We start from the raw sequence: 24,184 nt of genomic DNA on the forward strand, positions 1-24,184 counted from the left end.
TTCTAGGCTATTGGCAAAAGTTACTTTCATCGAGATTGTTAGACTTTGACACGTTGACTCAGAAGCAATGTTAATTATCGCCATCTTTCAAATATGATTTATTATCATAACGGTCGAAAAGAATATTTATTCAACTTCATATTTCATATTTTTCACTATTTCCATCATAATTGTTATTTTATCTTTTATATAAAAACAACATACGGAAAAAATAAAAACGAAAATAAAATAACATCTCTTGGATTTGAAACAATAGTGCGACGTCGGAATTAATTCACAAGTAACATGCAATATTTTTCGATTCCGTAATTATCTTCTTTTTTGTGCGAAATCAAGCGTGATCAAAGTGCGTAAAAATTATCACGTTACGCGTCCGAGAATATGAGAAGCTGAAACAGCCGGGGAACTGGCTAGATAGGAAATTCGTCATTTGCAAAACGAGCGCGCGATATTTGGCAATCCCGTACATACAACTCGAATAGCATCAAGGTCGCAGGTTGCACAAGTGCACAGCTGCGGCGGCGGCTTGCGCGCGCTTTATTGCGATGTAAAAGCGGCGCGACGTTTATCGGATCTCGATTTATCATAACGAATCGTGGCTCGGCGGTCGTATCGATAAATGACGCCGATAACACGCGCGGTCCCGCGATCGGGCGCGTTTCTTCGGTACGTTTATATGGCAGTTATGAATGATCAGAGCGATTCAATCATTCTCCCGAGAGCCTGCTTTCCAACGCGCGGGGGCGTATATGCATACATCGCGCGCGGTTTGTCAGTCCCATCGGTCGAACTCGAGATAGTCATTCCGCCGGGTAAAAAGGCAAGATGGATATCTCCACCACGTACGTACGATCGTTAAGCCGAGAAAAATCACGCGTGGCGATATATCGACGGCTCTTAACCCGGCCCGATGCACGGCGCGGTGCGTTGCGCCCGTCACTGGGATGTATTGTAAATCAATGTAACAATCGCGCCCGGGGGGAGGATTATTGTTAAACGTTCGCCGATTGACGATTTTCGAAGATATTTATAGTTTTCCTGCCGGCGTGAATAACAACCCTTTTATTGTGCCTAAATTTAGAGCGGTATGCAGTTAATCGCATCTTCGCCTTTATCGCGCGTCTATTAAAAAACGCGCGCGGTACAAGCGCGTTCCACCTTCGTCATCTCGTATTATTTTCAATAACGGAAATCACAGCGATATTCATGTGCAAACGTATTGCTCGTAAATGGTATTTTTTATTTTCGCGGGGTGTATGTTTCTTTTCGTCATGCGTGCTGTTTGCGTGCGCGCGATTCGCAAGACGTCTCCACCCGTTTCGGCGCACTTTCCTCGCGTCTCTTGCGGACGGCGCTCCTGAAAGACGATTTTCACCTTACGTAAAACCGGCACATCGGCCCGGCCGTGGCTCGTTTCCACGGTGAACGACTTTCCCCCCTTCGGTCTCGTACGCACGCACGATGCGTTTTATCGAAGACGCAGAGTGGCCGCACCCTCGGGCGTGCCGGATTTCGCGGCCGATTCACGACCGATCGATTTCCATTTTCGCATTGCTCGCAAAGAAAGATAATTGTAGGGTCATAAATATTGTTACAAATTGATCTCGATACTTGAAGTATACATGGTGGCGTCTGAACGTTTAAAGATCGCGATTGTCATAAAATAAAATGCATATAAAATAAAATAAAATAAAATAAAATAGTTCCTGTTTTTAACCTTCTCACTGTTATTTAGCAGCCATTTATTTCATTTTTTCGTACTTTATCATGATAACAGCGGTCACTGCAATTTTTCCAGACGTCACTATGTATACTCCATCATGTTTATCTTAAGATTTTGAGATCACTAGTTAGGGGAAATAGCTTCACTGACGATAGATGAAATAGTTTCACTGCTCTGAAGGCAAGCGACTTCGGTGTTAGTTGAATGCCGAGAAACCAGGAAGCCGGCTGTTTTCTCGTTTCTAATTAATAGTTCTCGACCCGTCGGCTCTAATTTTACGCGGAGGAAAGCGAATTCGAAATCGTTCGGAGACGCGACGGCGACGACGTCGCGTTCCGCATACATTAACTTCGCAGATTCCACCTTTCTTTCCGAAAGTAGGAAATTCAAGGTCGTACGTTTGAGCTAAACCGTTTCTCACCGATGTGAAATAAAATCGATTTTTTAATTTCTGACAACAATCATGGAAACGTCTTGTACGAGGAAACGAATGCGCGCGAGGAGAAATCGCGGAAAACAGTGATAATTTATGTACAATAATGCAATTATCCCTCGTGGCATTTGTATGATTGATTCGCGTTAGTCGTACACTCTCTCGTTCATTCATGCACCGTTATCTCCGAGAGATTTTACGTTCCCGCACGATCCGCGTGTCCGGATATTGAAAAACGAAACCGCTCGGATGCCACAGGATCGGAATAAATTATATCTCACCGATTTCTCGGCGTGGCGAGGCGTTCGTAGTAATATCGAGCTCTGACGATACGCCTGTGTATGCGTGGAGTCATTCAAGCGATACTTTCTTTTTAATCTCTAATTACTAGATAGCACATAGTAAACACGCGTCGCTTCTTTAGAGTCGAATCTGGCAAACTTTCTAGGCTGAGAGAGATATTGATTTCACCGATACGTTATCTGTATATTTATGACGAGCGAATTTTTGCACCGTAGATTTATCTTTCTCGTTTTCCACGTTCTGATAATTTGAGTATATATGTATTATAAAAATGTCATGGCACACTCTCTAATCTCTAAAGATACGTTAATCACCATAAGATTATCAATAATTGATGATCGTGATTATTAATCACTATCGTATTAACTATCATTTCGAATATAGTGTAGGTTTAATATCTACAAGAGAAGTCGTTTATTAGTCGTTTCTATCGAGATAAACTAAAGAAGTAACTAAAATGCAAGAGTTGAAAACATCCTGTTAGAAAATTTAAACAGACTTAATTAAACATAAGATTGTAAATTCAAATACATGTTAATACAATTATATATACAATTTTATCATTTAATACCTAATAAGGTGAAAAGAATATTATAGATCTTCAAATGTCTTATAAATATCGGAAAATTGTTATAATGGTTCTACATATCTTACAGTAGAAGTGTGAAATACGCGATACGCTTCGTAAATTTCTTCTATAAAGAATTCGTATGTTAATTCGCGTCCTAATCGACGAGGCGATTGTCGTAAATCGATGGATCCTTCCATCACGCGTCATCTCCATTATTACGTTACGATAGAGCTTGGAGCATACTCATTATCCAGCTTCGATTGCAAAGTCGGCGCGCGAGTTGGCCGAACAATATCTCGCCAACGAAGATCGAAACTCGAACGATAATGACGATAATTCTGGGATTACATAAACGCAGCGCCGCGAAACAATGTCCATACTCTCTTTCGCGATTCCTGCACCGTAGGATTTATTCTGGCCGTGACAGCTCGGAATTAAGACGGAGCTGGACGGCGCGGCGCGGCGCGTTCGTGCGCGAGCCGAATGAGAGAGCGAGAGAGGATGCCTCGTGAGCGCATCCTGAACTTTCTAAACCGATCCGCGCGGCGAATCCCCGGCGCGGCGCGGCGCGGCGATCCGATCGTGCGCGCGCGGCCCCGCGCGGCTTTATTCCCTTTCGTGGCGAGTCACGAGCTGCCACGTTTCTTTCCTCTCGCGAAGCCCCACGTATCGAAATAACTCGTGCGACGTTCTTCGCCGAGAAAATGCGGAAAACGTCTCAAGTCGCACCGTAAACGCGCGAACTTTCGGAATCAGGTCGACGCAGAGGCTCGAATTTATATTAGGAGTAAAGATCTGTGTGCAATGGCGCGGAAGAATCGAGGCTGTACATGAAAACTTAGAATCTAAGAAAGATTTGTTAAGAAAATTTAAAGATTTTTTTCGAAGATTTAAGAAAGGATTAAAAAACCGGAAGATCTGTAAATATTCGGACTTTTACAGAATGAAGAATCTATACATAATCAAGGCGTAATCGAACGCGGCGTCAGAGATTCGTAAAAGCAGTGCACTGTAAAATGCACAAAAATATTTTCGTGACTAGATTTTCGTCAAATATTTTAATCTCGAGTGTTTTAATCTACCCGGGCTCGTAATCGACTATATATTTTTATAAAATAGGAATTTATTGATCTATAAACACATTCGAATTAACGTGTTCCGGAACACGACGCTCCGATGAAAATGATTACATTGTCTTCTAGCGGTTCGCTCGGGCGATTACGCATCTCGACGTTACGTGGGATCGATCTCCAATTACGTTTCAGTTTCCGCGTTTCAGATAGACCGGAAATTGATCGGTTCGCGTGTACCAGATCGTCCGGCGATCTGGATCTCTGGTTCACCCCTTTTCTGCAACAGCAGGAAGTTACGAATATCCTACGAGGTAATTGAGATCCAAAGCTCGATTTAATTTCTTTAAGAAACTGTGTGCGATTGAACAATGTTTAAAAGCAATTCTCTCCGATACGAAGTATCAGCATTCAGCTTGAACAGGAGTAAACGGTTTTCGTATTTTTACATTTTACGCAGAATATGTAAGATACTTAAAACTGAACGATATACAAATTTATTGCGTGTTGACGTCTATAAATTGTTAAGTTACGTGTTATGAAGCACTTAACTGGATTCATTAAAATAATAATTCGATCAAAGTAATTTTTTCCATTATTAAAAAATGGACTACGTACATTCCTTCACTCATTTATTTCGGGATTAATTCATTGTTTATTCCCACGTTAATTCAACTGTTGTGGTAATTATACGAACACAACCGATCGCCGAAACTGGTGGTACATCGTCGATGGAGTACTCGCCATGCCCGTCTTCCGCCTCCGCGCATTAAATACAGAACTTTCCTACCGATCTCCTTACGTAAAGACCCAATTATCCGGACGATCAGCTCGTCAGTGTGGTGGAATAAATGAGGCGGCGGCGCGTTGTAGACCGTGCGATTATCGATAAATCACGTGCGGCGAAAAAAAAACGCGGTGAGATCGATACACGACGAAACGGGAATAATATTTTCGACTTCGGCAAAAACCGCGACTTCCTTTTTCGCGAATACCCGCCCGGCTTCGATGTGTCAACGACCGACGTTTAACGGGGTAGGTACGCAACCGTGCCGACGCAACCCAAGACTCCCGCACGCGAGGCTCGTGATCTGCCCGTAGATCCATAAATCAATCTTGGCTCGCGAACGAGATTGCGGACGGATGTATCTGTGGAAAACGCCGAAGACTCAATCACCGTTCTTAATTCGCGCTACTCGCGAGAAATACGTTCACTCGCGAGGATTGTTGACTTTATATCTTCATACAATTTTCTACGAAAATATTCATTAATAGTTTTTGAATCGGGAAGTCGCAATTAGTGGTCTTTGCATTAGAGATGCAAATGGATAACCAAGTTACTGACTACGTTCGCAGCAATTTATAATCCAGTTTAATAACTACCGTGTACTATCCGATCCAGAATTCTTTTTCTTTTGATATTATAATGTTTATTTAAATATGAGCCTCTTCTGATACTTAAACTACAATTTCTAGTACATATATCAAAAGAGATTGATTAAAATGTTTCGAGTATCAAAACATTCATATTTTTAAATGATCATTATAATCAAAAGCAGAAAAATTTTGGATCGGGTAGTATACGGTAATTATTAAACCAGATTATAAGCCGCTGTGTAAACGTAGTCATTATTCCTTAATTAATTTTAAATAGGCTTCATTTTCACAGGATTTAAATTTCCTGTTTTGCTATAGGAAAATATATAACGTTAAAAGGAGAAGAATGATTCGCACAAAATATGATGACCTTCTTCAACATTTCTTGTGATATTTTACAGTGATGACAGAACAATCTATACATTTTCAAGATTTAAATTTTGTGTCACGATTATCTTTTAACTTAAAATGACGATTTATTTTCCTCGTTATCGCGCGAACCTCAGCGTGACAATCTCGCGGAGAAAATTTCAAGTATCGTGGCGCCACGCGAAGGATCCGTTCGCATTTCACGGTTGGCCGGATCGGATCGGTTCTCCGGCGCTATGCCGCAGTGGGACACCAGGTCAATGTATCGACGTGCAGCGATATACCGCGGCGCGCGTTACATTACACGTAAGCCCGGGCAGCGGACATTCTCTCTAAACGTTCACCGTCCGGTTAACCGATTGTATTTTGCTCTTTTTGCGGCTTTTGCGCGGCCGTAACGAGCCGCGTCAATCGCCCGCTGAATGAACCGCTCGTGTTGAAACGTTCCCGCGCGGCTTTTGAGGCAAAAGGATCTTTACGCGGCACAATGCGGCGGTAAACGGCGTGACATCCCTCCCCCTCCCCCCCCCCCGCGGTGGTGCGAAACGCATCTTAATACATCTCGAGGCGCGATAGCCTCGGGACCGGCCGATTGCGAAAGACGTCTCAATCGTTCCGAGACCGCACACTCATGAACAAGCCGCAGAAAATGTCGAAAGGTCGTGTAATGGGCCTTTAATTGACAAGGTGACAGCCGATTAAATTGTACAACGATCTCGTAAAGCTGTAATCTCGTTGGCTTGCCTCCACATTTTTACCCGGGATTTATTCGTCCCATTCATGTGGTACAAAAAAACAATTAATCAAAAAAATTTTAACGTGATTGCGTTTAATTTGATACGTAAATTGCATTTTGCAAAATGAAATTATTTCGAAGAAAGGAAGGAAAGAAATGCTGCGTCAAATATAGGACAGGCGCAAACGTATACATATACTAACAATGAGAAATCTACTTCGCATTGATATCTGTGCGCTATCGTAATTCACACCGCTACTTGAAACCGGGAATGTCAGCAATCTCATTCTGCGGCCAGTCAGCGGAAGGTCAGTTTCGATATGAAATACACGTCTCTCTGTCTGTCTGTCTCAACTTCTAAAACCGCAAAAGAGAAGGAGGGGATATCTGCCCTACTGCGCCGCCAAATCAAGCGGCAGTGGTTATCGGTGGTCCACCGTAATATTTTCAACAATTTTTGTGATAAAAGAGTAAATGATCCGTGTCAATGCAATATCGAGAATTATTATGTAAAGATTTATTATTCTTTAAAATTATGCGTCGATTAAATATCTCTGCCTCGAGTGACATAATTTAGGCCGCCATCACGCGACCGCTATTTCGCTCTCACAATTTCTGCAGAATTTCAAACAGATAGAGACGGCGACGAGCGACCTTCGCGTCCCGCAGAATGTAAACGCCCTTCGACCGAACCGTGGTTCGCGATTCCGGCGAAAGGGTTGCCGTCGCCGCGGCTTCTCGCCCCACAAGTTCTTTTATTACGTCATTACGCCTACACCGCGCGTCTCGAGTCATGCAAGCCGCACGCAAGCGACTGGCGCGTGCATATTAATTTACATTTTTCTTTTTCTTCTTTTTCTTTTCTTCGCGCGCCGGACGCGCTTGAAACGCCGCGCTCGCCGGGCCTATATCATAGCCGGACTCCCTCGCCATTAACCCGATTATATCATTGAGAAATCGGTGGCGGAACGAACTCATAATGAGAGCACGCGCGGACCCCCCTCGTGGAAAATATTCGCGGTAATAGCCGCCTCGCGGTAATCTGTCGGCGGGCTATAAACAACGTGGGATGAACAAAGTAGAACGGATGAAGACGTCGCATTATGCAAATTCACTAATGACAGTAATTACATTAGCGGCAATAATACGGCAATAAAAGGAAGGACTTGCCTTTTGTGTTGTGACGAATCGGCGCTAATGTGTGTCTAAATAATCGCCGAAGGGGATTCAATTGAAAGAAAAGAAGTCTTAAGTCGACGGTAAGGATTTCATAAATCTTCGTCGTCTTTCAGTAGCGTCTAATATGTGTCGTCCGGATAATTGAGCTGTCGCTCCTATAATGAAGCAACGGGGCTATTATAACAAAGCCCGTAATAGCAGCATTTTGACTTTCATCCTTTCTGTTTACATCCCGTGATTATTAAAGTTAATCGGATCCACCTGGCCTCTCATCGACGTCGTTTGGCATCGGCGAAAACGGCCGGGCATTAATCCGATAATCCGAAAGTCATCCCACGCAGGTCGCGATCGGCCGTGATTCGTGAAAGTGAAAAAAAGAAAGAGTATGTCAGCCCGGTCGTTTCGCCCAACCGCGCGTCGCTACCTCGTTATCCTCATTATGCTATCCCTTGCGATTTTTATCATCGTCGCAAATCGCCAACGTAAAAGAGATTTCACGAGCACCGGATGTTTAGCGACCGTTAAATTGAACTTGACCGCTTGTTGATTTGTATTAATTTCTTTTGCTAATCTTAATGCGAAGATCATTTTCATTTTACCTCCCTCTCATTCGTAGTAAAAATTTATCTATTAAAATCTATATTTTGCACAAGTATATCACCTTGCTACGTATATAATATTAATTATTATACATATCGTATTAACAATAGGTATTTATACTAAAAATTTAGGCGAAGCAGCTAAAAGAATTTTTTGAAACGGCTTGAGAAAATTTTAACAAGGTAAAGTATTATACATAAAGAAATATATACAGCGTAGCGCATTATATTTAAGGAGTGGACGTGACACAATGGATGAAGCTCGCGCCAACAAGAAAAGCTAAACGCACGAAGAAAGTGTGGACATGTTTAACGTAGCTGTCTCCAGCGTCAACAGTCCACTTACGTCTATCAGATTCGATCACGTCGATCGATCACGCGGAACAAGAGGCCTTTCGAAATTCAGCGAGAACGTCCAATGCGGGGGATACGCGTCGAGGAATTCAGCACAATTATTTAGCCCTCAAGGGACGCATTCCTCCGATCCTTTATCTATTTCTCTAAATCAGTTGATTGGATTAAAGATCCAATCGCGAGATATTTACAGAAATCAATCTTGTCGTAATTTAATAGTGTGAATGTCTTGATATTGAATAACAATTCAAGGTTTTTTTAATTTTTAAGCTAGCGATATTGCATATTACATTTCGGATTCTTTATTCGTTAACTATATCAGATATTAAAATTATCAAATATATTTTGTAAAATTACTCCCCCCATGCGCAGTAATAACAATAAAAGAGTCGTAGAACAATTGTGCGACGTAATGCGTAAGTCCTGGCAATACAGTGCCACGTGCGAATAGTGTGATAAGGCAGATAGAGTGACACTGGCGACTTAGGAGGAAAATTGGAGCAAACGCCTATTCGCGCGATTTACGTTCCTTCCGTAACACGACACTCGGGAAAGGTTTAACAATGCATTTCGCGCGTGGGTCGTGTCGTAAAGGCGCTCTTGCGTAATGCGGTATCGATTATCGTTAGAGAGTTATCGATTGTGCACCTCGAGCGACAGAGAAACAGGGATCAAGAAAGAGAGGTGGAGAAAGAAAGAAAGAAAGAAATAAAAAAGAAAGCGCAAGGAACAGTTGAGTTTTTAAGATGGGAGAGATTGTCGTTGAATATTTAAAAAGAGATCGACCGCGAGGGGAGATCTTTTTCATTTTTGTACTAATTATAAGTGCAGTCGTTTCTCAATTCTGTAATACATTCATGCGCTGTCTTCTTTCCGTAGCTATTGTTGCAAGAGAGTTAATTGAAGTGAATAGTGTCAAATGTGAAAAAGATTGAAATTACGAACTTAAGCGATACTTAAAGTCCGGTGTGGATAGTTTAATACGGAATTTCCGCGCAATGTGTTAAACGCGGCTTTTTATTGCGAGGTTGATCAACGCAAAATGCATTTCGCGTGCAAAATTGTGAAATTGACTCGGTATTACCGTCGTTTTCCTGATACATCTTCAGAATCGATGCTCTCACCAACGCGGATCTCATCGGACGACAAGAGCAAGTTGGACATATACTTACAGGGTCTCGCAGAAAGTCGCAAAATATTTTTGTGTGGCAGTGTGGTCTAGTGGATAGCGCCAGACTCGTAGCCACAATGAACTAGGTTCGCGTCTAGCTGATCACAGATATTTTTATATTTTAAACTGCACGCCTCCGCGAGAGAACTTAACGAGGCGACTCTCGTGCGACGAAACTGGGCTCCGTCTTTTGGAAGAGACGTTAGGCCGTATTAGATTATTAAATTGGCTTATTCACTTCCTGAAAGAAGTAAATGTAAAATAAGCGCTTTAATAAATTTATACACGAGATGACACTTGGACATGTCCAATGTTATTTGCAGCGATATGAGGACGCCCCGAAAAGGAAAGCCGGAGAAAAAAAAATCGACATCGACTTAGAACAGAAATTACTAGATATCTTTCTTTAGCTGTAAGTTGTTTACATTGTTTCCACAAAAATGCGACGGTTTAATTTAGAGAGACACTTTATTGATAATATCTCTCAAGTCTGTCGGTAACTCACAAATTAAATCGTAAAGAAAGATATCTAGTAATTTCTGTTCTAATTCCATATCGATTTTTTTTTTATTTCTTGCCCGCTTCGGTCTTGTTGTCCGACGAGATTGTCGGTGAGAGCGTCGATCGGGACGTCCTTCTTATATCGCTGCAAATAACATCGGATATATCCAAGTGTCATCTCGTGTATAAAGCTTTTTTATTTTACTTTTTTCAGGAAGTAAATAGCAATTTAATAATTTAATACGGCTTAACATATTAAGAAATCAGATTCGCGATTACCGCCTCGTACCGTCGCTCCGATCCGACATTGCTTTAAGCGCATTTTAGGCGCATGTTGCGCAAACTAAACTTCTCACAAAAATGCATCCACTGAAGTCTCGATCGATGTATTATCCTTGGATGGTGATCGTCCGATTTTATACTTAAGATCGTTTTAAATTCGGTCTCAGATGGTCTTAAGATTACATCCATCCACTGAAATGATCATACAGCGTCTCGAGACGATCGTACTTATAAGACGCGAAGAACTTGACTGCAAAATTGGACTGCATCCTTCATTCCTGTTCTTCATTTCTTAAGAAAAAAAGAAAAATCTGAGACGAGACGAAATTGAAAATTAGAAATACATAATCACGTTTTTTTTTTAATTTCGCAAAAGGCGAATTTATTTTGTAATATAAATTATATTTACTACTTCTTGATCTTTTATATATTTTCTCGCGTCACTAAAAAAAAGATTGGAAGTTAATCGGCTACGGTCAAAGGGTCAAATATCTCATTGGAAATAGAGCGAATTAAAATATCGGCCGGACAAGTAGATATAACCGGAGGTGGTCAGCCGCCGCGCCGCCGCGCCGTGCGAGTCGCCAATAAAATAAGCATAATCGCCGAGCGGCGATAGTTGAAACGCGACTGGCCGGCTTTCCTTTTCGATATGCGGTCTTTTAATAGACGCGATAGAATTTCTCAAAAATGTTTATGCTAATTACGTACGCGTGAATTGAATTACGCTCCTTTTTCTGGGAGGCTAATGGCGAAAAATTGTTATCTAGATCGCCGCTCGCCAACTCTACCGAGGTGCAAATGTGCCGCTTTGTCTCGCTGAGAGTCAGAATGGGATGGAAACTCATGAATGGAAAAAAGAAGAATAAAAGAATCCTTCGTGTCCTTGGTGTTTCCGGTCAGTTCGAGAGGAACGAGCAAAAAGGACGAGGCAATGATTCTCGCTGGTGCTTTCTAGCAATTATCGCGGGCCGGCAAGTAGATTACGACGAGAAACCGCGTACCTCTGGGTATCTGTACACCTTTTCGACCTAGATCGCGAGATATCTATATCCGCGACAGGAAATCCGGCCCCTCTGAAACGCACCGCGCATACTTCTCGTTTGGAATCTGTCGCAGGAATCTGTTGTAAAAATTAATCGATCGATTAGCTTCACAAAAGTGGGAAAGGAAGTAACAGTGACGCGTAATAAGAATCTCGCGTGTCACTCTCAATCGTGATTGTACTTCAAACAGCACGATATATTATTCAACTTATTCTTTCAATTAACCGGATAGTTCTCTCGTTACAGATGTTTCCTCGCATCGTGCATAATTGAGATTCGTATCGTCGGTCTGTTTCATTCCTTTACTCTTTGTGTAACGCGTAATGCTGCATTACACTTTTAGATCGATGCGAATATAATAAATAATTTCTCGGAACCCAATGGGCTGAAATTACACGCGCGGCTGCGCGCACAGAGAGGAGATTTTCTCCATTAAAAATTCTATCGCGCGGGATCTCTCGCGGGCTGGAGTTAGAAATTGCAGATGTGGCGTGCGGAGCGTGTCTTCTGTAAGGCCGTATAATGCGTAGCACGTGTGCGAATGAAAGCGAGAGAGTTTCCCGCGCGGCGCCTCGGGAAACGCCGGGATTCAATCAACGATTCGACAAACAAGGCTAAGTCAATCGAGCGCAAAACGAGGAAGCGGTCTTCGCGATCTTCCTCACGTTTTCTGGCAAAATATAATCACGCCAAAAGTGGCCAGAAAGTTCACGTTTTTAACTACGTCTAAGTCTTTATCAACAATTGACTGGACAATTAGTTGGATATATTGCAAAATGACGATTGGATAATTCGATCCTTTATATTAAATTTAAGACGCAGACTTGATATTTTGCGTTACCCAGAATATTTTTATTGCACAACAAAAAGAAATGGTAAAAGTCATAAATTGAAAGCAAAACACACGCACACGATTATACTAATTAGGACATGCTAATTAAGAGATATCTACATACTCAATGACGTTGAAGTGAGAGGAATAATGTTAGAGATACAAAAAGATAATTTAGATAGAAATAAATATCGGAATATTTTGTAAGGATATGTGCTTTTAATACACGTATTTCAAATCTAAATTAGCAAATTTGCGTCATTTATAGTCGTCGCATAATTCCGATTGGAGCGCGATCGACTGCGGTTTCGGCCGCACAAATACAAACGGCGACTGTCAACGGAGACGATTGGCCCGTTTTTAGATCGGAGCCGGAGCTAAAACTCCGCGGGACGTGAATTCGCAACGGATCGCTAGGTGTTATCATCCGCCCATTCGTACAGTAATTGCGGCAACAAATGACACGCTGCGGCGAGTTTCTCGCGACCGACGATTTCCTCGCTCCGCGCTGGAAAAAGGCGGGCGTTTCTACCGCGGAAAATTGGCGCGCCGTGAGTACCGAGAAAACCGGCGCGGCGCACAATGGCACGTTAATTTGCAACTTTCTTTAATCGTTCGGCCTTTTTTCAGAGGCACCTCAACTCGTCGTTGAGCGGCAATTATGCAGCGATTATCGTTCGCGCAGTGTACATTTATTTTCATTGCGTTCTCTTGCTTTTCGAATATTGATTAAGGTTTAATTGTTGGATACGTGCCGTTGACTTTCCACGAGAAAGTGCATTGTTTAGCGTTAATTAACAATGTTAAAATCAAAAGCGGTCGTCAGTTTTTTATATCTGCTCCAAATAATAACGTATAATTAAATTAATTAAATTAACTTCGACGTATAATTAAAATTGCAGCCGTTGCGTTCTTGTTGGAAAGATACAAATGTATTATTTATCATATGAATAAGCGTGATAGATTTATTAGATTTCTTAGTTGGAATTCTCTTTTAACTAGCTTATTACAGATATATACTTATATTATTTATAAGTTTTTGACACGACGTGAATATATTATCTCGATTTAATAAAAACGTAAATAACTTGACGATTAAATTAATAACTAGCGTGTTTTTTGAACGTAAGTGAAATTACTAAAAAAAGGACTGAGAGCCGAAAGAACCGAACGACTTACGTGTACGTAATATAGAATGAGAGCGAAACAGCGGAAGAAAAATAGGATGTAAATTTAAATTGTTTGACTAGGAGACCTTTGTGTATGCGTAAGCATATAGTTATATAGTGAAAGCCGGTATCTCTCGAATCGGACAAAAATATTGGAGAAACTGGTTGAAATCAGTTTATGCATAGGCGGTCGCGCATAATGTTGCATATGCAACCTGTTATTACGTAACGTCGCCCCGCGACACTTAACTAAAAATATAAATCCCCCAAGGAAGATAAAAAAAAATAGAGGAGAAGAGAAAAAGTGAATTGCCGCGGCCACGACTGTCCGTTCGACTGAGCGACTCGAACTCAGAAGCGGTCGCGTTCGCAGAAAAATCCGGTTTTCTCATTTCCTCCCGAACTTTCACTTCTTCCTCTTTTCGCCTCTTCCAAAATTAGGTGTGTCCCCTTTGCCTAATTGCGCTGAAAATAATCTGCGGAACGCCTACTGGCGAACGAAGACTTTCAGGAGAGACGACCGGTCGTAAGATCCCGCGACAATTTCGAAGTCCTTCGATATAATCATCGAGTCGAACGAGAACCGGTCGGACTGCATTTTGTTAAATCCGCCGGCTTTTCTCTCTCGAATACTCTCGATACGCGACGATCCATTTAACTCATTATCCTCGAAGAAGGCCGCGGATAAGAAGCGCGAGAGAATGACCAACCTGTAGCTCGCGTCTGCCGGCCAACGGTTATCCTCGCGATCGATCCTCGATTTCTCTCTCTCTCTCTCTCTCTCACGTTCGACGAACCTTGCCAGCGGGTCTCTTTTCTCTCTGAGCCAGGCGTTATCACTTCAGCAGGATCCAGCGGTACCCGCGGACACGCGGGTCTTCGCGCATGTTAACGCACGCGGATGGTCGCACGCACCGAAAGTCATGCTGTCCTGGGGAGACGTGAGTCTCTCATCGTCGGGCGGGACGCCGATGACGACGATCGATCATCGATTCCGCCGCCGCCGTCGCCGCGGGTATTCCACCGAAAAACCGACGCACAGCGAACTGGCACTTTCTCCCGCCGCCGGCCGCGCACACCACGCACTTCGCGCGCCGCGAAGTCGCGAAAACGCAAAACGCGTTTTTTTCTTCCTACGCGAGAAATTCGTGCCGCAACTCGGGGAATTTACTACATTCGAATAAACTCAGTTATTATGTAAATTATAGCGGCGGTAAAACGCCGGAAGGACCGACTCTCCGGCCTGCCTTCGCGTTCCCGGAAACAGTTAACAGATTTGGAAAAGATAAATTTCTTCCCTCTTTTTTTGTTTTTTAATCCCAGCATCCGTTTAACGGTGCGATATTTTTAGGGGGTATCCGTCGCGAGTTTTATACGCGTCATTCTTACATCGCGTCTCGATTTGGTTCCCCTCGAATTTTATTACGAAGTACGACCTGAAGGAATGTTTTTGTCGCGCCAAAATTTCGGAGCACACAGTCGAATCTTTATTTTTCTCTTTCTTTCTTTCCTTTTTTTTTCTTTGCACCGATCACACGCCAGGATCCGAGTCACCGTGTGCTCGAACCGACGGACAATCCCGGATTAACGTCGGACTCGGTCAACCTCGCTCCGTGGAAGCGATCGTCAGACTGAAGTCGTCGCACCGCTGGTAAGAGTACGTGCATGGGTTTCTTATCCCTTCTGTTAGCACGAGATCCCCTCTTTCTCTTTCTCCTTCGTCCATCAAAGCCTTCTCTCGTTCTGTCACCGCTATCTTGCTTGAAGTGCCGGATCCATCAGGCAAATCGGTAATTTTTCGGAAATGCGTGTACACAATCCTTCATTTATTTCGAAAAAAAAAATAGCTTGATTTCCCGAGAAAAAATTTGAGAAAAATTGGATTATTCTTCAGAAAATTCTCACGCGAAAGAATGTCGCAATGCATGGATGCAATGCATGGATTTTCACTTTTAGTTTTTATTTGATTTAATATGTATTAGCTCACTTTGCTTTCATTCTATTTTCTTTTCAGCTCATGCCGGATTATGTGCATCGGACTCCGTTTTGGATCGATGGAAGGAAACACGCTCCCTGATTGTGTTGATCGCTCTAGACTTTATTCAGTTCTAAAGCTAATAAACTACGATTCTTGCTTCTAGTGCTGACCGTGTCTCTGCTAATTCCACTGCATTTAAGTCCAACAAAATTCCTATCATCTCTTTAATCCTTTGATATTCTTTTCAATTCTATTTTAATCCCTCGTCCCTCATTCGTCAAAATTCACTACATGTACTTATATATTCTCGCGCCTGACTATTTAAGTCCTTTTCTTTCACTTTACGTTATGCTTTCTTGCGATCGAATTATCTTTTGCTACCAAGTGGTAACATTGACCCCTCATCATTTTCTTTACGCTCCTCAGAACTGCATGACTTCAAAATCAGATCTCCTACATAAGCAATGAAATTATTATTATTATTATTATTAGTATCTGTTCGTTACGCAACGGTGATTCTCACGCGTTTTTCACAAACGTTTCGTGCCCGCGTAACGCAGAACATAAATCATAAATCGTCGTTTACGAGCCGCCGCAGCGCGGTAATAATTACTCTAACAAAAAAAAATACGAAGCGGCCGCGTTATGCGCCTTCTCGAGGGCAGAGTTCAGTTCACGGGGTCGTTCGCGAAACGGGCGGGTATTAACGTCACTCTCGATGGACATTGCCGAAATTGCGCGCTCACGAACGGCACTTTCGACGGTCTTAATCACTGCCCTGTCAACGCTTCAAGGGAAAGGCTCAGAGAAATATGACGGAGTCGCGGCAATCCTCGTATTCGTACGCTACCTAATCGTCTTTTAATATCGCGATTGCTAAATAATTCGTCCGAAATATTCTTCCTCACGACGATCCTTAGATAACTACCGCGCGCGTTATTATATGTAATGTCTGTATAACGCTGATTGGATTTTCAATTTTACATTTCATAAGAAACGTTCGGCTCTCGAGAAGAGAATTATTTTCGGCCACGATGAGCATAATAATAACCGTATGTGAGTGTTTTAATATAACGTAAAAAAAGTGTAATGAGAAAATACGCACGTGAGCACATATTCGTTATGCTTTATTATATGGGAACCGCATTGAGCATTGAAATTAACTGTGCCGCTTATGGGAACGGCACGTAGCGGTGCAGTGAAATGGAAGTGTAACAGACAGACAGACAGGCAGACAGACGGGAGTAAGAGGTCCGCAAGGAGCCGAGAATCAACCGAGAAAAGTGCGAGGGAAAAGTGAGCTGGGCGACCTTCGCGACAATTCACCTACCTACCTTCCGTCCGATCTCTCGAATCCAGCTCGTTCTTTACAGTTGTCCAGTTTTTCGTGAATGCTCCTTTTATGTCTGGCCTGGGGCGCGGGGAATAGCTTCTGCGATCAGTACCAAAAATAGCGTCGTCATGTCTTATAATTGCAGATGGAAAGTCTATCTGAAAATTCATAAAAGATATGAGCTAATCAGTTTTTTATTTCTAACGAAAAATAGAAGAATAAAAATTATCGCCTTTAATATAAAATATAGAATAGAGATTACCATTTTGAACATAAATGCATTATTGTATTCGGAAAAGGAGAAAAGAAAGAAAAATCTCATGAGAATTGAGAAAATTCCCAACTAAAGCTATTAAATGCGAGTATTTCAAAACAACGTAGGGCGATAAGTCCACGTTACGATAGAAAAATTGTAATTTTGCGCATTTTATAATAAACACCATTTAAATACCGTATCTATATTGTAGACAAAGAGAAAAAGAGATCAAGATATAAAAAATCGGGGCGAGAGACAAAAAGGGAGCAAAAGAGAGATTGATTTTGAAGATATAAAACCCAAAACCGTGAAAAAAATTAAGTGATTTGTAGAGATCGGGAGAGATATATATTTGGAACTTATAAAGCAACTATTCGCTTCGGCAGCTCGCGACTCTTACGGTTATTAGCGCGATATTCTTCAAGATGATTATTACAGGCATTTATTTTTTAAAATAAGTAATCCCGTGAACCACAATAATAATAAATAGTACGAAACAAAATTCAACATCGTTGTCAAGTCTTAACGATTCATACATTTGCGTACCAGGTCTTCAACTCCTAGAATTGATCAATATTTCTAATTTATCTATCTTAAAATCACGCATTCATGGTTATCTTCATAAGATCTCCTAGCAAGTTTTTCCCGAAAGAGAAAAATCGTGTCTCTTCATTTCCGCGCTTCCCGGATTCTTATTTACCGAAGTTAGGTCTAGGTGGAGTGTTGGCTCAACGAGAGGAACCTGCGTTCTCAAGTCTCGCGAGTCCAACATCGTCACCGTGCTGGCGCGGGATATTTCTTCTTCTTCTCCTTTTTCTTCCCCCGCTTCTCAACACGTACTTCTCAATAATCGCGGGTGTCCGCCGATATCTTTCTCCGTGGCTCTCGGCGGGCGCAGAAAATCGAGCGGTCGGTGTATACGCGGCGGCGTGCTCAGCGCTAAACCTGGCCAGTCGCAGCTCTCGCAGAGAAAGGCGGCCACCCACCGGCTTACACAACTCTTTGCTCCAGTTATTAGTATGTGACTCTTTTGCCGGTCGGGCGACCTGACGAACCGTGGCGTGCGACAGCTAGGACTGTCCGGGTTCCCGTTTCTCTTTCTCTCTCTCTCTTTCTCTTTCAAAGACACGCGATGGCTAAATTACGGCTCCCGGGACAAAACCGCGCCGCGATCCTCGGCTCGGCTTTACGCGCTTTCGAAGCTCTTACGCTCCCAAGGCTGTTACGCTTACCGGTCGCAACCGTCGCGCGAGCGAGCGATCGAAAGTGAGGCATTTGCATGAAACGCCGCGTTTCGTTAATTCGCCGCGAAGACAAACGCGCGCGTTCGTTTTCTCAGAGTCCCATCGCGATAAATCAATCGGAAAGCAATCTATGTATACAATAACGTTACGAATCCATTATCGTTTCCATTCGCGTCGTAAAAATTGCGTATTATATCGCGAACGCGATTAAGAGGCGAGTTATCTCGCCTCGTTCCTTGTTCGTTTAGTTTGCGAAAACAATTTAGATCCCTTCGGTAAAGCATTGCGGTGACGTTAAATAACGAATAATTGATGATGTTGGACGGGCCATAATTTCGCTCGTTAAACTCCGATTTATCAACGATAATGCCGTCCCCGTAACGAGATTGTTACTCGTCGCACTCGCGGAACCTGTTCCAGAAGACAATTTCAAAGGATCCTTGAGCGACTTGTGCTCGATTGTGATCGGAATGATCTACAATGGTGCGATATTACGCCACTGCGTGCCTGCCTACCGCAAGTTTCCGGTTGGCATGAGATTGTCCGTTACGCATAACGTTCCTTTCGTAACGACTCAATTCTCCGCCTTTTTGTCGGCCCGCTAATTCAGACTTTTAATATGCGACAAGAATCGATTTGTTGATCGCGGACCGCAGCGGTCGACGAGATGAGAAACCGGAAAACGCACGTTCACTAGCACGATCATCATTCTTCTCGGGAACTTGCGAAATACATTCGTCGGCGTTTACGGATCCTTCTGTGCTCTGATCTCGCGATGATCTACGGCGTGGATCACAACGTTGGGCAACCGACTCGCGATACGTTACGCCGTTACGTAAAAGCGTAATTGCTGTCTATCGTTGAGAGTGTAAAATATTATAAGGCCGTTTTACGAGCGAATCCGAAGAAAGTCGACGGAGTCCTGTAGAAATGTTCGAATCCGCGGAGGACGCCTGGGAACTTTCGCGGAGAGTAAAAAAGGAGTGTCTTTCATGGCTTCATGAAAATCTAACGGTTATTTATCCCCGGCGTGAAACGAGTCCGACTGATGATGAACGCTCGCTTCACGGTCTCGCGATTAAACTGACGATTCTAATGAGTACCATGATGTTTATAATGATTAATAAATTCATCTTTACTTCAGGCAAACTAAAACGCAAACGTTTGCCATGCAAGGAATAATTACAGCGAAAGCAGATCGATGCTAATTTTAATTTTTTTTTTCAAACGTTTTATAATGTTTTTGTTTCGCGCACAAAATTTACGAGAGAGAAAAAATCTGCAGAATGTTAGTTCGCACGAGTTTCAGTTTGTTATATGTTCCTTAATTGCACGAGCTGCGTGTAAAAGAATTTTACAGCGGAGGGATTAACGTCACACCGCGTAATTACCGGGTAGTCTCTGAGTTATTCATGGTCCAGCTAATAGCGACGTTTTCAACCCCGTGTTTCGCCGAGGTCTCTTCTTCGAGCGTGGATTTCGCGCGGAGGTGTAATACCAAGGAACAGCGCGTTTGCATGTTTTCTATTCTATAACATTTCCCGTCGTGAAATCCCACATGCTCGATACCTTCAACGCGTGCTCGTCGACGATTTTGCGATACTCATACACCACATAAATTTCGTAAAAAGTTCTAGAAATGACATTTTTCTTTCGACTAGCCACCCAGAAATTTAGAGCTCGCGATTTAACGTTTCGAAAAGTTTGTGGAACTCAAAGACATCGCGAATACGGCACCGAGGACTGCGCGAAGAAGGACCTCAAGTTTCGTGCGGGACCAAGGATCTCAACCATGCAGGATCGTACCCGCGGTTTCAACTACAGCGAATAATGGAGGCGGTGTTCTCTATAATTTTTCTATGAAAAGCTTTTTTATCTTGCATCGGGAGCATCTGTCTCTTCAGGTCTTTTTTGACGAACGTATCGCTCATTTATCACATTTACAATTTTCGCGGAACGTGTATTTACGCTCAAGTTTAAGGTTCAGACACAATGAGAAAAATAAGGAATAAGATAAAGGAATAAGGGAATGTCGCATCTCACTTCAGTACACGTACATTAAAGTGAGATGCAACATGCCTTATTCCTTATTCCTTTATCTTATTCCTTATTTTTCTCATTGTGTCTGAGCCCTTAGACACGTAATATCTGCGTACGCTCACTAGCGGATGGAGAGGACGATAGAGAGGACGATAGAGAGGACGATGAGTATCGCGCGATGTTAGTCTTAAACGAGCGAATAGCAAAATCCGTGAAATCTCGCTCGTTAATCTCGCTAGTTGCATACAATTTTTACTACGGGCGCCGTTTGTTGCCCGCGAATCTACAACACCTGGCAAATGCCGCGACTATAACGCCCTGATATTATCTGAATCGTATATCACTGACGAAACTGTCTGGGATACGCACTGACAGATGTACGTAATTGCCTAAGCATAGCCTTTAGGCGAAAATTGTCGAAAGACATTTGCGGTGTCTCATCAAAGGTGTCCTATATTACACCAGAGCCCCCTTACATTAATTAGCACAAGGCCGTTCCCGGGACAATTCAATTTGAGTTAGAAAGGAAGAGAAATATTAAACAAAATTAAGTAACTTCTGTCCTTCAGCAAAAACATTTAAAAAATTATTATTTATCACAACACTTTTTAATGTTATAATTTTTATAGAACGAGAGGAGGAGAAAGCAAAATTTTAAATAAAATTTCTATTAAAGTCTACTAGCAAATCTGACTTTATCATTTATCTTTCTCCTTATTTGCCTCGTCAGAAAGTATTTATTTTTAATAAAAGAATTGATCTTCCTTGCCAGGAAAAATCAACTCAAATTCCATAAAAAAATATTGCGAGAGAAAACTATCGTATATAAATACGTGTGTAAATATGTTTCAGACTTGGAGCTCGTGCAAGAACGACCGGCGGAATCAATTTTCCTTGATTCCGCGACGGCGGCGACGACGATTTACTTCAAGGTTCAGGGGGAGAGAGCGCATTTACATAAGGAACCCGTGCGCTCGCGATATTCCGTCCAGAGACGGACCGGACAATTGGATTTGAATGTATGGTTACGAATATATGGTTATATTCCAGAACTGGGATCTTGGGTGGCAGTGTGGTCTTGTGGTAAAGCGCCAGACTCGTAACTCCGAGGAACCGGGTTCGAGTCCACCTGATCACAGGAATTTTTATATTCCAAACTGCACTCCCCGCACGAGTGGGGCGGCTCGTGCGGCGAAACTGGGCTATCTTTCATAGTAAACATAAAACATAAGTCGCTATCTGCTAATAAGTATATATTATATTAGCGTATATATTAGCGTCGCCGTCGTTTCCAGTTGCTACACAGTTATTTTACACTATTTAACAGTATGAAAATGTATATCATAAAAGTTTTACTAATAATTATAATTGCCTTCAGTAAAATTCCTACAATAACAGGTGATTATGGTATCTCTCAGGTATCCCTGTAACATTATTACGGAACGTGCAATTTTACGTTTTATTAATTAAAAATTTATATTTTGCAGATATCTTGGAAATAGCAACAATTTTATTGAAAACGAATGAAAACGAATCCATTTCAAAGTGCTCTTCTTATAGCGACTCTTCTAAAATGGATACCAAAACTCCCAAGCTCCCCAAGCTTGACGACCAATTTCAAATTTAATGTCTCCTCCGAAAGATAGCCCAGTTTCTCCGCACGAGCCCCACTCGTGCGGGGGGTGCAGTTTGGAATATAAAAATTCCTGTGATCAGGTGGACTCGAAACCCGGTTCCTCGGAGTTACGAGTCTGGCGCTTTACCACAAGACCACACTGCCACCCAAGATCCCAGTCCTGGAATATAACCATATATTCGTAATCAGGGGAAGAGAGCGCATTTACATAAGAAACCCGTGCACTCGCGATATTCCGTCCAGAGACGGACCGGACAATTGGATTTGGAAATCGCGCACACCACGCCTACGATTAATCAGGCGGGGGCCACCTTGAACTCGAGCCACGTTATGATTAACGACGTAAAACCGCTCTAATTGGCCTCCACCGGCCGGACAGCGTTAACAACATTTGGGACGTGCCAACTGTTCGCGCCTCGGCATAAGTGAATTTGCGATCATAGAATGCAGCTCCGCGACGCGAAAATTAATAGTCAGAATCAGAAAATAAAAGGAAAACTCGCATAAGATCTCGTTGGGAGATGAAATTGCGAGACAAATGTATTAAAAAATAATTTCGTAATTATTTTAATTTAATTAAACTTTAGGTAATTAACGCGTGTTCCGCTGTATACTAACGAAATAAACCCTGATACAACTAATTTTGACAATATTAAATTGGAAACTTTAACTTCGCCAGTAAATAATTAACAATAAAGATTTTTTATTTGACCTAACTGGTCATCTTTATTATTTATAATTGTCACGACGTTTTGATCAATGGTTTTGGTTCTTTTCAATCGATATAACTTTCATACTAATAAGCATCACTGTTAAGAATTGAAAAAAAAAGGATGCTTTATATCAGTATGAAAAGGACCAAAACCAAGGGTCAAAACGTCGTGACAATTATAATTAATAAAGATCATCAGTTAGGTCGAATAAAAAATCTATTTTGACAATATCAATTTCAACGTCAAATCTACGGCTGCGTGAGTTTGTATGCGATCGATAATGCAAATAATATTAAAATTATTATATTAATATATTATAATAATTTGTATATAATGATCCATTGTCCAGAAGTTGAATTTTTAAGCGAAAGCAACCTTGATAGATCTAAATCTAAATATAACACGAGCAATCACGGTTGTCACGATGTGTCGCATTCCTCAGTGACGCCCCGTGACAGGTTTCGATCGAGTAGCCTTCACGCAACGTAGGACGTCCTGGAGAAGGACAACGTAATTTTTGCGACTTACATTCTACCCCAGAGGGGTACCGGCGTCTGGTCGCGTCCTGTCCGCGCAATCTGGGGCGCCCACGCTGTACGTCATCGTGTTCCTGAGTCACCGGGCTAATCGGCACTTTCAGTCGTCTGCCATCCGAGAAGACCCCCCTCGCGGAGAATAAAAGGCTAGACGATTAGCTGCTGATGGTGAAATCGCCGATCACTCTTTTACGTTACGCGCAAACTAAAAAAAAATCAGTCTCGGTTTCAATTTTAAATCTTCAAGTATTTACAGAAAAATAAATTACTAACCGTTAAGCCCACTGACTGCTAATTATGTCAAAATCATGTCATAAATAAATGCAATCCCGCGACGCGAAGACCGACTTCGTTACTAGCTGCCGGTGTAAATTAACTTCGACGTAATTAACTCTCGACGTCTCATTAGCGGGATGGTTCGGTTTAAACACGCCGACGGGAAGCCACGCAAGTATCTGCGCATAAAAATTGCTGAGTAACTTGAATGTCAACGTAATATCTCTGGCATGATCAACGAGACTCGTGAGTCACTAAAATGGCTCACTTAATGGAAGTAATCGCTGTCGAATCATTTTGCATAAACCGCGTTCAATCAAGCGGCCGTAAATCTTTCTTTGGCAATGCTAAAGTCGGGACACGCTAGAAAAAACTGTAACGCCATGCAAATCGTGCTGGTCAACTAGACGCAAGAAAATCTAATGACTGCTGCTAATTGCGATGTAGAGCGGTACAT

The 24,184-nt window shown here is 42.3% G+C and overlaps 1 protein-coding gene and 1 long non-coding RNA gene across 2 annotated transcripts in view; one reads left to right on the forward strand and one right to left on the reverse strand.

Moving 5' to 3' along the window:
• LOC139768648 (uncharacterized) overlaps window positions 1-24,140 on the reverse strand; it is a 60,635-nt gene extending 36,495 nt beyond the window's left edge. Inside the window, exons 1-4 of the mRNA XM_071699058.1 lie at window positions 23,996-24,140; window positions 23,725-23,906; window positions 23,444-23,656; window positions 17,028-17,184 (exon numbers count right to left, since the gene is read on the reverse strand). The gene's annotated coding sequence lies outside the window, so the exon portion shown is untranslated. The remainder of the gene's footprint in view (window positions 1-17,027; window positions 17,185-23,443; window positions 23,657-23,724; window positions 23,907-23,995) is intronic.
• LOC139768655 (uncharacterized) lies at window positions 705-15,843 on the forward strand. The gene is made up of 3 exons (XR_011717408.1): window positions 705-842; window positions 15,258-15,366; window positions 15,730-15,843. It is a non-coding gene; the product is annotated as an uncharacterized lncRNA (long non-coding RNA).
• Window positions 24,141-24,184: the final 44 nt, after the last annotated feature.

This window comes from Temnothorax nylanderi, unplaced genomic scaffold (genome assembly GCF_030848795.1).
Source record: "Temnothorax nylanderi isolate EJ_2023f unplaced genomic scaffold, tnyl_v1.0 TNYL_tig0017_pilon, whole genome shotgun sequence".
Taxonomy (NCBI): Eukaryota; Metazoa; Arthropoda; class Insecta; order Hymenoptera; family Formicidae; genus Temnothorax; species Temnothorax nylanderi.